Raw genomic sequence first — 12031 nt, forward strand, 5'->3', positions numbered from 1 at the left:
AACAGGGTAAATCAAGAGAAACAGATAGAAAAAATTGAGAGATTAGATTAGATTAGGCCACCCTGATAAACCAGGATATTTTTCCCCACCTCAAAATCCTTAACCTTAGTTACATTCGTAAAGTCCTTTTTGCCATGTATTGTAACATATTCATAGATTCTGGTGATTAAGGTATAGACATATTTGCAGGGCCATTATTTCCCTACCATTATCTGTCAAATCATTTTTTCGAAATTATCTAAGTTAAATAATGTGCCATGTGCAAAATAATTTGTACATAAATGTTCATGGCAGCTTTATTCATAATAGCCAAAAGTGAAAATAACCCAAATGTCCATCGACCAATAAATTAATCAATAAAATGTGATATATTCGTATAATGCAATATCATTAGGCAATAAGAAAAAGCAAATTACTAATATATGCTATGGTGTGGTTGAACCTGGAAAACATGCTAAACAAAAGAAACCAGTCACAAAAGACTGCACGTCATATGATTACGTGTCTATTCTATGAAATATACAGAATGGGTAAATCTATGGAGACAGACAGTAAATTACTGGTTGCCTAGGACTGTGGGGTGGGGAGTCTTGGGAAAGTGGAGAGTGACTGTTAATGTATAGAGAGTTTCTTTTTGGGGTGACAGCTTTCTTGCTGTCAGGCAGATTTCCTTTTCAATAGCAAGTAGACTGGATTTATGTGGGTAACAATTGATATGTGTTTCAATATATTGGGTCTGAGATGTCGCTGAGACATCCAATTGATGATGTAAATGTGAGCTTCACATACGTGCTGGAGCTCTGAGGAGACATTCAATTTGGACATTCTGCTGGACTTTGTCTGTTTGTGCCTAGGTCTACCCTATATCACTCTCTTCTATCTGTATGTCCCAACAAGGTTATCCTTTATGAGAGTCATCAACTGTGTGATCTCTGGTCTGGGTGGGGTTATCCTGAATGAGTTTGTCCAGTGGGAGGTACCAGAAGATCTGAAGATGAAAGGAGAGTAAAATTCCTATCTAAGGTGGTACAGGCTGCTTTACTATTTCTTTTTGGGTTTGGGTTTCTCTTGTCCTTATAGACACTTCTGTATACAGTCCTTTATTAAACTTTCTTTCATTGGTCCATTCAAATGTACCATCTGTTCCCTATCAGGATCTTGAGTGATTCGGTAATTAGCACAAGAAGTGGCCCCAGGAAACACCCTTAAAATAGGTTTCTGGGACTGGAAGGTTAGCATATTTGAGAAGCTCACAGATAGCGTTTGTTTCAGGAAATGGAACACTGATAATCTCTGGCATGCTATACATTGTGATTAGTCAAATAATCACTGCTGGTGGCATAAGATGAAATACAGACACAACGAACACATCGGGAGATCAAGTGGCTGTGGCACTTAGTCTCTATGGCAACAATGGTTAATTCAAAGACTGTAGCAAGAGAAAAGAAAAAATTAAAGGTCCGTTTCAGAACATGAATGAAAAATCAGAAAGTTTCTACGGAAACTTAACAGGGTCCCTTATCTCCAGTAGCCAAGGAAAAGATAAGAACGAAATCTAAGGACTGAATGTAAGTCTAAGGACTGAATTTAATTGTACAGTTGTAAGCCAACTGTACAATGAAAAGAAAAACAGCTAAAATAAATGCACTTGTGGAAAAAGAATAGGACCCTAAGGTATTTGGGCAGAAGACAAGCGAAAAGGTAAGAATTTCTAATTTCCAAATTCCAGGTATACTCACATGAGATATGAAAGGTAGTAAATTGAGATTAAGTAGTCAAGAAATGATGCTCATACCAAAAAGCCAGTACGGGCACTGGGTTTTCTGCAGCAGGAGAAAGAGACTCAAGGGGAACATCTCATGACAGCTTTGAACTGTCTGTCTCTTCCTAACATGCAGCCTGAGTTGAAAACCAATGATGATAAGGGAAGAATCTGAAATTTTAGAGATGTAGGAATATCAGAGTAGATTTATTATGATGTGTAATCTGCTAAACTCCCTTCTATCGATCACCCTGAAAAGGCCTATAGGACACTCTCCCTACAAAAACATCTTTGAAAATCACTGTGGTGAATGTGTCCTGTAGGCCAACTATGACCGGTGCTGGGAGATGCTTCAGTAGAAATGTCTTCATATTTCAGTGGGAATAATGGTATGCCAGTCCAGTCAAGCCCAGATCAAGGGTCATAACCATCAGAAATGAGGTGCTTAAAATCACATTAATAAAGCAAGGGTTGAATTGGCAATAATGTTCTGATCTGCATTAACCTGTGTCAGTAACTTACTTATCATTAAGTTCCTCAGAATAAAATAGATGGGCAGCCTACTGAGGTATGGCTTCATATATAAAAGCAGAACATTTCTAAGTCTAGTGTTAAAAATCTATCTTATGTTATCATAACGGGGATTAACAGCCTCTTATTGAGTTCTAAGACCTAAGTCAATACATAGGCCTGGAGGCCCGCCACTGAAGGCGACGTTGATTCCCTTTGAGATAGGATCTGCAACACGGCCCTTAATGAATACTTAGTGTATTCCCCAATCCTTCTCTATGGGACCTAGAGCCACATACCAGGATAGCTGTGCACTGGCAAAAGGGAAATACTCTGAACTTCTTGGGGATTATTAAGCAAAGGCCCTGAACTCCTGCTAATCACTAGAGTCTACACGCAGCCTGGTCCACTAAGACTGGGCATTTATTGAGGTCAGGTCAGAGATGGAATTTTCTCTCAGTTCATCTCAGGGTGAGTCTAACGGGACCACTGGCTTATCCTATGGGTCATTTGTGGGTTATTATGTTAGTATAAAGCAAGTGGAAGGTTCTAAAACTACATACACTGCCAAGGGAACAAATCAAAAGCCATGCTCCGTTGTCCCTTGAGGTCCACTGTCAGCCCTCCTCCTCCCTGATTTATGTCCTGGGCTGCATTGGCAAACTTCGTTAAACTCTAGCTGTTGGGATTCAGTCAATGGTAGGCACCAGCCAAAGATCAGAAGGCAGAAGGAGAGTGCTGTTGGGGTATTTATTCCTCCAGTTCCCTCTCTTCCAGACCACAGATTGACATTAGTTGAGGAAAATAAAGAACAGAAAGTATGAAAAGCATTCAGAAATAGGCTAATATAATGAAAGGGTTTTTCCTTCTTTTCTCTTTATACGAGATAGTCATTTTAAAGTCAACAAATTATATCATTTAGTATCCCAGAGAAAACAGATGTACCCTTCCAAAGGTTTTAGCTGAAGTTTAATGAAAGGATTACTTACAGAGGTGTGGGCAGAAATGACAAAACCAATAAGGTATGGGGCAGTGTCCAGACATCAGCAACAGTGGGGCGCCATTGCTATCCCCAGGGCCAAAGGAAAGGGAGCTATATAATTAGCACCCAGTGAGAGCTGGTTCCATGGAAGAGGGGCCAAGCCACTGGGAGACGTCTCTGTAGGCACAGAAACTGACAGAGCCAGGATGCAGAAGGAAAAGGGTGCGAGGAGGAGAATGGAGGCTGACTATCTTAACCTCTCTCTGTCACCTTTCCAAGTCATGTGGTACCGCTTTGGCCAAATACAACTAAAAGCCAAAGGACTGAAGAATCAAATGATACAATCTATAGAAGTCAGAATTCCAGGGCAGAGACCAGCAGAGAAGAGAGAGCTGGTGAGTATGTGATTGGGATGGAGGAATAGGATGTGTGAGCAGGAGAGCAAACAGACAAAAATCAGCTCACCAAGGAATCGTTTTCAACTGTTTTTGTTAATGAGCAAAATTGAAAACAAAAGACTGAATGAAAGTATATTTAAAAAAAACTAACATTTTTTCAAAAAATGCTTTGAGTCAAAAATCATCATAAAAGCAAGAATATAAAAAACATTCTTGGATTTAACATATTTATAACAGTTGCGAGAAGCTGGATTAAATGGTACAGCTTTGATTCTTGTTTCCTCTTGATCCTGTATTAAATGTTATCTTTTAAGGTTCGGAATAATGAATACTACTGTGGATTCCCTTGTATCTCTGCAATAATGCCTTTGAAAAAGGTAATTACTATAAATAGCCTCATTTCTGCTAAAAATTATAATATGAATTTTTTATGTAAGAACAATAAATCAACCCAAACAGCTGCTTCACTATTATTCATCATAACAAAGTTATGATGTAGCCAATTGGAAAAAAATACAATTTTCCTAAAGTGCTTCTTTGAATTATTCAAAGTTTCTGTTGCAGCTAATTAATTTAGTGCACATTACCAAAATGAATCTTTGAAAATAAACAAAATACTGGCCAAAATAGAAGTACAGATGCTAGTAGGATTCCATTTTTTGATATTGTGCATTATACATCTGCCTCAAATAAGTAGAAGTTAATGTAGTAAACTGATATTCTTTAATGGATTCTACATATAGCCAAATATATATCAGCAATGATGATTTAATATGCATTCCATATAATACTCAACTTGGATAACTATGTGATCCTTTTGGAGATGGGTGTGTGTCTCTATCAAAAAATGAAGTGAGAAGTGGGTCTTCATTAAACACACTAGCATTTCAAATGCTGCTTTATTTCATTTAGTTTTTACTTATAAGAGGAAGCCTGCTTCTCATATTAGGCTATTTACATCTCTGACATCTAACATTAGATTTCCTCTTGGTAAGATCATCACAAAAGAAATTATGAGCAGTGATAAAGAAATCCATGTCAGAATGGAAGGTAAATGTATTTTTACAATCACAACCACTAAATTTGCAAAATTGCCATTCCTGGGACTCTAGCCACATACTCCTTCCTTGAAACTTCTTTCTTTATTGAAGGTAACATTTAGCTCAGATCCAACTGGTTTTATGAAAATGGAGACACTGAAGACTGAGAATTCTAACCACGACTCTATCACTAATGTGTTATGTAACCTTGGGTAATCTCTCAAACCTCACCTCTTTCACCTAAAAGATGTTCTCAATTCAGTAGTAACTTACTTCACAGTCTTGTTCAAAGGAATAACGAGCATGTCTGCCAGGTATATTGAAAACATTAAGTACTAGATACAAATTTAATTGTGAGATGGAACATTTATGACATTAAAGGATCTGCTGCAAAAAAAAGAAAACAAAATAAATCATGTACTGAGAAGCAGAAGCAGAGCAATTAGAAATTGTTCTCTTAGGTTAATTAGAAATTTGTGCATAGGATTTAAAAAAAAAAAACTTTCTCATGGGAATTGTCTTAGTGTATTCAGGCATCTATAACAAAAACAGTATAGGCCAGGTGGCTTAAAAAAAAATTACTTCTCACAGTTCTGGAGGCTGTGAAGTCCAAGATCAAAATGCCAGCAGATTTGGTGTCTGGTGAGAGCCCACTTCATGATTTATAGACAACCATCTTCTCACTGTGTCCTCACAAGGTCTAGGGGGAACGAGAGCGCTCTTGGAGGTCCTCTTTATGAGAATTCTAACCTCATTTATCAGGTTTTCACCTGCATGACCTAATTGTCTCCCAAAGGCCCCATCTCCAAATACAGTCCCTTGGGGGATTAGGCTTTAGCTTTTCAATATTGGGGGGAAACAAATGTTTGAGCCATAGCTGTACCTGTTGTAAAAATAAATCGACTAAGCTAGGTTTACAATAGTCTTTTTCGGGACAATGGACTCTATGCCCCAACAAGATTTATGCTGAGGCAGAATTTTACTAATATTGTGTGAAATTCAAGAACATCTGTCTGTGCTAATTCAAGTAAATGTGTTGTAGACCAAGAAAACCTTTAGAATCTTCAGAGACCTGAGGAAGAATGACATGTGATGTGCAAAACTATTTGCCATAGTTTCTTGTTACTTCTTCTGCATGGAAGGGTGAATGGAACACATATAATAAAGATGAGTTATACTCTAAAGTATAAGATGATAAGTAAAGATGATAGTAACATTTCCAAACAAACAAACAGTATAAGATGATAAGTAAAGATGATAGTAACATTTCCAAACAAACAAACAAACGACTCCCAGAAAATCAATGAAAACAAATCTAGTTCTCTGAAAAGATCAATAAAATTGATAAGCCTCTAAAAAGGCTAAATAGGAAAAGAATGAGACTACAAATTACTAATATTGGAAATAAAAAAGGGGGCATCATTACATATCCTATGGACATTATAAAGATAGTAAAGGAATACTATAAATAACTCTATACCCACAAATCTGATAAGAGATCAGAGGGACCAATTCCTTAAAACATACTATTTCGAAATTCACACTAGAAAAAAAATACAATCTGAATAGGCCTACATTTATAAATTAAATAATTCATTAAAGAAACTTGATCCATATAAATAACTTTTCAAACCAGAAAGCAGCAGGCCCACATGGACATGCTGGTGAATTCGACCAAACATGTAAGAAAGAAATTATACCAATTTTCTAAAATTTCCTGCAGAGGACAGAAGCATAAGAAATACTTCCTAACTCATTATCTAAGGCCAGCATTACCCTAACACTAAAACCATACAAAGATTTACAAGAAAAGAAAAATATAGACCAATATCTCTCATGAACATAGATGCAAAAACCTCAACAAAATATCGATATTTTTAATCCAGTAATATGTAAAAAAGAATTATACACCACAATCAAGTGGGATTTATCCCAAGTATGCAACTCTGGTTCAACATTTGAAAACCAATTAACATAAACGATCACTTCAATGAAAAAAAAAAGTCACATGAATGTATCAATAGATAAAGGAAAAACATTTGATAAAATTCAACACCTATCCGTGATAAAAACTCTCAGTGAATTAGTAATAGAGGGGAACTTTAAGGTGATCAACATCGTCTAACCCCACCCCACCCCCCCAAAAAAACAACTAACATCACACTTAATGGTGACAAACTTGAAGCTTTTTCACTAAGATCAGGTATAAGGAAAGAATATTCTTCTCACACTTCTTTTCAACATTGTACTGGAAGGTCTAGCTCATGCAATAAGACAGGGGGAAAAGGGTATATAACTTAGGACAGAAGAAATAAAACTGGTTCATTTGCAAAGGACATGATCATCTATGTAGGAAATCCAAAAGATCTGATTAAAAAAAAAAACTAATAGCCAATTTAGCAAGGTTGCAGGATACAAGGTAAATATACAAAAGTCAATTGCTTTCCTATATCCCAGCAATAAACAAGTAGAATCTGAAATTCAAAACAATACCATTTATATTAATACCACCCAAAATAAAATAGTTGAGTATAAATCTAATAAAATAGGTTCAATATCTATATAAGGAAAACTACAAAACTGTGATGAATGAAATCAAATCACAGAACTAACATCCTAGATCAAAGATCTAGATGTAAAATGCAAAACTCCTAGAAAACAACAGATTACCTTGGGTATGGCAGTCAGATTTTAGACACAACACCAAAGCCATGATCCATAAAAGAAATAATTGGGACATGAATAAAATTAAAAACAAAACAAAATTCTGCTCTGCGAAAAATAATGTGAACAGAATGAGAAGGTAAGCCAAAGACTGAGAGAAAATATTTGAAAAGACATATCTGCTAAAGGACTGTTATTTGAAATATACAAAGAACTCTTCAAACTTACCAATAAGAAAACAAACACCACAATTTAAAAATGGGCCAAAGATCTTAACAAATACTTCATCAAAGAAGATAATACAGATGGCAAGTAAGTTTATGGAAAGATAGTCCACAGTATATGGGGAAATGCAAATTAAAAAGGCAATGAGATACCATTGCGAACTTATTGAAGTGGCCGAAATCCAAAACACTGACCACATTAAGTGCTGACGAGGATGTGAACCAATAGGAAGGTTCGTAAATGCATCATGAGAATGCAAATGGTACAGCCACTTTGGAAGACAGTTTGGCAGTTTCTCAGAAAACTAAACATACTCTTACCCTTTGGTCCCACAATCAACGCCCCTTGGTATTTACCGAAAGCAGCTGAAAGTTTTGTCCACACAGAAACCTTTACATGGATGTTCATAGCTTTAATCATAATTGCCAAACCTTGGAAGCAACCAAAGTGTCTTTCAGTAGATGAATAAATGGGAACATCCAGACAATGGAATATTATTCATCACTAAAAAGAAAAGAGCTATCAGTCTTGAAAGGACATGGAGGAAACTTAAACGCATACTTCTAAGTGAAAGAAGCCAATCTGAAAAAGCCTCCTATTGTGTGATTCCAACTATATCCCATTCTGAGTAAGGCAAAACTAGAGATCAGGGAAGGATCAGTGGTTGTCGGTGGTTTGAGCAAATATTTTAATAAGAGAATATTCAGATTCTGCAAAATTGATGAATGGTTTGTGGGTGTGTGTTTTGTTTTTATTATTTAATTCCCATAGATAGTTGCTGGCTCAGGGGACAGAAGAGTTCTTTGTTTGTTTGTTTGTTTTCATTCTTGTTATAATATACTTAAGACAATATTAATTCCATTCAGGGCCAGTATCTCACTAAGTATATAATTTCACGTGAATAGATGGAGTGGGAAAGTAGAAACACTTAACCAAATATCCTTGAATGTTGATAAAAAAAAAAAAATGAAACTAATATGATCCTCTCTTGGATTTTATGAACACTCTTTGCTAAATTTCTCAATAGATGCAGAGTAAAAACCAAGATACAAAGCAAAACTAGGAAAACCAGGCAAAGAATAATTAAGGAATACTTAAGATCGAAGTACAGGGGAGGGAAATTTGGACAATCAAAGAAATGTAGGGGAGGAGATGTTGGAGAAATATAGTGACTAGAGTGACATTTCATGAGATTATCATAAAAGGAGTTGAAACTGATAGTATATTAGTTAATTACCACTGGGTTGCATATCATCTTAAAACTTGGTGGTTTAAAACAAGTATTTATTATCCTTCAAATTTTTGTGGGTTCACTGGGAAGTTCTTCTCCTTTATACAGTATTGTTAGGGGTCACTCACTGAATCTAGATGCTCATCTGGGGCCCTAGGGCCTCTCTGATGTGGGCTCTCTCCTTCATGTGCTGTTTTATCCTGAAATACCTCTTCTGTGTCTTCTCCCTCCAGCAGAGTAGCTTAGAAATCTTTAAGCATGGTGCCTGGGTTCTCAGGTAGAATTTCAATTACACTAACGTGTAAGTGTGAATCAAGCCTTGGTTGCATCACACTTGCTAATGCCCTGTTGGCCTAGTTGCAGTGTGGGAGGGGGCTGGCTATGCAAGTATCTGAATGCTGGCAGGCACAGTACCCTGGGTGCACTACGGGAATAGTCTACCACATCCACTGAGGTCAAAATAGTCTACTGAGTACCATGATGGGTACCACAAATATCTTTCAGGTATTTCCATGCTTCAGCAGGTTTTTTTTTTTAATATATATAATTTATTATTTTTAAGATTAATTTTTAGAGTAGTTTAAGATTCATAGCGAAATTAAGCAGAAGATATAGATTCCTCCTATTCTCCCTACTGACACATGCACAGCCTCCCCCATTATCAATATAGCCCACCAAAGTGGTGCATTTGTTGCAATTAATGAAGCTACATTGACACATCACAATCACCTAAAGTCTATAGTTCACATTACGGTGCACTCTTGGAGTTGTACAGTCTGTGGATTTGGACATGGAATATTGACATGTATCCATCATTATGAGACCATACATGTCTTTTTCACTGCCCTTAAAATCCTCCGTAAATATTGTCCCTTTAAGTATATTGGAAGAAGAATAAAAACTGAAATAATTGTTCCACTCCCATTGAATACGTTCCTGGCTGTTGATCTTCTGTTCTTTCAGGACATCACTTACTGAATCTGCCCATCTTGTCATCACATTAAGATTGGAGCAATGAGCTCCTCCCTGCACACTCAGCCAGCAACTATCTATGAGAATTAGGTAATAAAAACAAAATGCAAATAAAAATAATCCATTAATTGCTGTTTGAAAAATCTAAATATTATCTCATGGAAAGCTTTACTCAAAAATCATTTTTCTTTCTGGACCATTATGCCACTATCATTTCTGTATCATTCCACAGCTATGTCATATAAATGGGAACTGAAAACAAATTTCCAAAGTGAAGTAAAGGCAAGGAAAGGGAGGGGGGATTTCTGGGTTTGGATATTTCAACATGACTTAAGATTGAAATGGTAAATAGAAAGTTGTTCATTTGGTAAGTGAGCAAAGGAGCATATAATAAAACAATGCTTTTAATAAGCAGATGTCCGACATTAATATAAAGGTTATATCATTATATCCAATTCCATTGTTGCAATGGTCATATGTTTATTGTAATAAACTATCATCAAAGTTTTCACCAGATCCAATTAAATTTTTAAATACAGCTTCTTTCAAGTTGTCAAATATTGAATGTGACTATGAATTTATTTGGCCAGAAAGGGAAGAGGTTGAGATGAGAAACTGGAAGTCAAAAGTGACATATTTTGACACACTTACTATAATCTATTGACTTAATTAAAATGCATGTTTTCCTTATATTCCCATGAAAAGAGAGATCTGGAGTCCAAAAACATTCTAAACAGACTATACTGCTTTGTAAAGTAAATCTGACAACGTAGAAATGAACATGGAAACTAGATAAACAACAGTGGAGCTTGCTAAAAATTTTGTGTCTGATTAATCTAATTTAACCATGTTGAAGATTGCTAAGCATGAAAGATTTAGGGGGAAAAAAAGTTTTAAATTACCTTGATTTAAGAAAGACATTTTATTTTGTCATACAGCATTGTATATCATACAATACACACTAATTAATGAGGAAAATCTGAGTGGGCTATCATACATTCATTAGGCTGATACACAACTGATTGACTAATAATGTTCACAAAATTTTCCTCATCATTGACTTGAAGATAGAAAAGATAACTAACAGGATTTCAAAGAAGCTGACATTGAAATCTTAGTTGCACTTTCATCTATAATCTAAAGCATATCTTCAAACAATCTCAGAATTTCCTGTAACTGGATAAATTAGGCTTAATGATGACAATAATAAGATTTAAGAGAGAAATACAGGAAAAAATTACTTCAATGAGAAAACTAGAGGTACAGTATAGAGAATAAATGGCAATACATCTGAATGAATTCAAGGCCATCTTTTCTTTGAATTTTTATACTTATTGTGTGAAAGACCTATTCTATTATGTTGTATTAATCAAGAAGCTTTTCATGCACTTGTCACTGAAGTCTTCAAGAATATTTTAACTCCATGGTGGCAGTAATAGTTTTTTAAATTATTATCTTATATTTGATATTATACTAATTTCAAGGAGTCAACATAATGTTCTGGTGATTATGGCCAGTGGGCAGTTGTTAAAAAAAAAAAAAATAGATGGACTTAAGGTACTGATAAGAAAATATAAAATAAATAGCTGATATTACAGGAATATAAAAGCACAATGTGTTTTGCAAAAAAAAAATGAGAGAGGGACACAGAGAACCAAAGATAAAACTTCTGCTGAGAACTACAATACAGAGAAAGCACATCTAATAAAATGTCTGCGGAAATATAGTCAAGGAGGTACAAAAAGAGAACTAAAGTCCAGAGTTTATGAGTCAAGAGTAGAGACGGTACCATAAAATAATGACCATCATTCTAGCAGAGCGTAAGAGAATAATGAGTAATCATCACCGAAGTTCCTGAAGCAAGGAGCCATAGTTAGAACAAATTTAGTGCAAGGCACATAGAAAAGTTCTGGAAGTAGTTTTGAACTCTTAGCTTCACTGATGAATGTTCTTTAATGAAGAGAAAGTAGAGATTATTATAGGCCGTTAATATTAAAAGCATAATTAATAAAAACTCTTTAAAACTGAACTTTCAGAGAAAATTTTTACAAATCACACCTCAATAAAATTAGGAGATAATGTATGTGTATATGTGTGTATAAAACAATTAAATGGATGTGGTTCCATAGTGCAGCAGTTAGCACGTCGGCTTTACACACAGAAAGTCCTGGGTTCACGCCCCAGTGGAGCCACGGTCCATGGTCTAAGGCCATGCCACCCTGAACAAGCCCGATCCCATCTGACCTC

The sequence above is a fragment of the Pteropus vampyrus genome, unplaced genomic scaffold (genome assembly GCF_000151845.1).
Source record: "Pteropus vampyrus isolate Shadow unplaced genomic scaffold, Pvam_2.0 Scaffold5, whole genome shotgun sequence".
Lineage (NCBI taxonomy): Eukaryota > Metazoa > Chordata > Mammalia > Chiroptera > Pteropodidae > Pteropus > Pteropus vampyrus.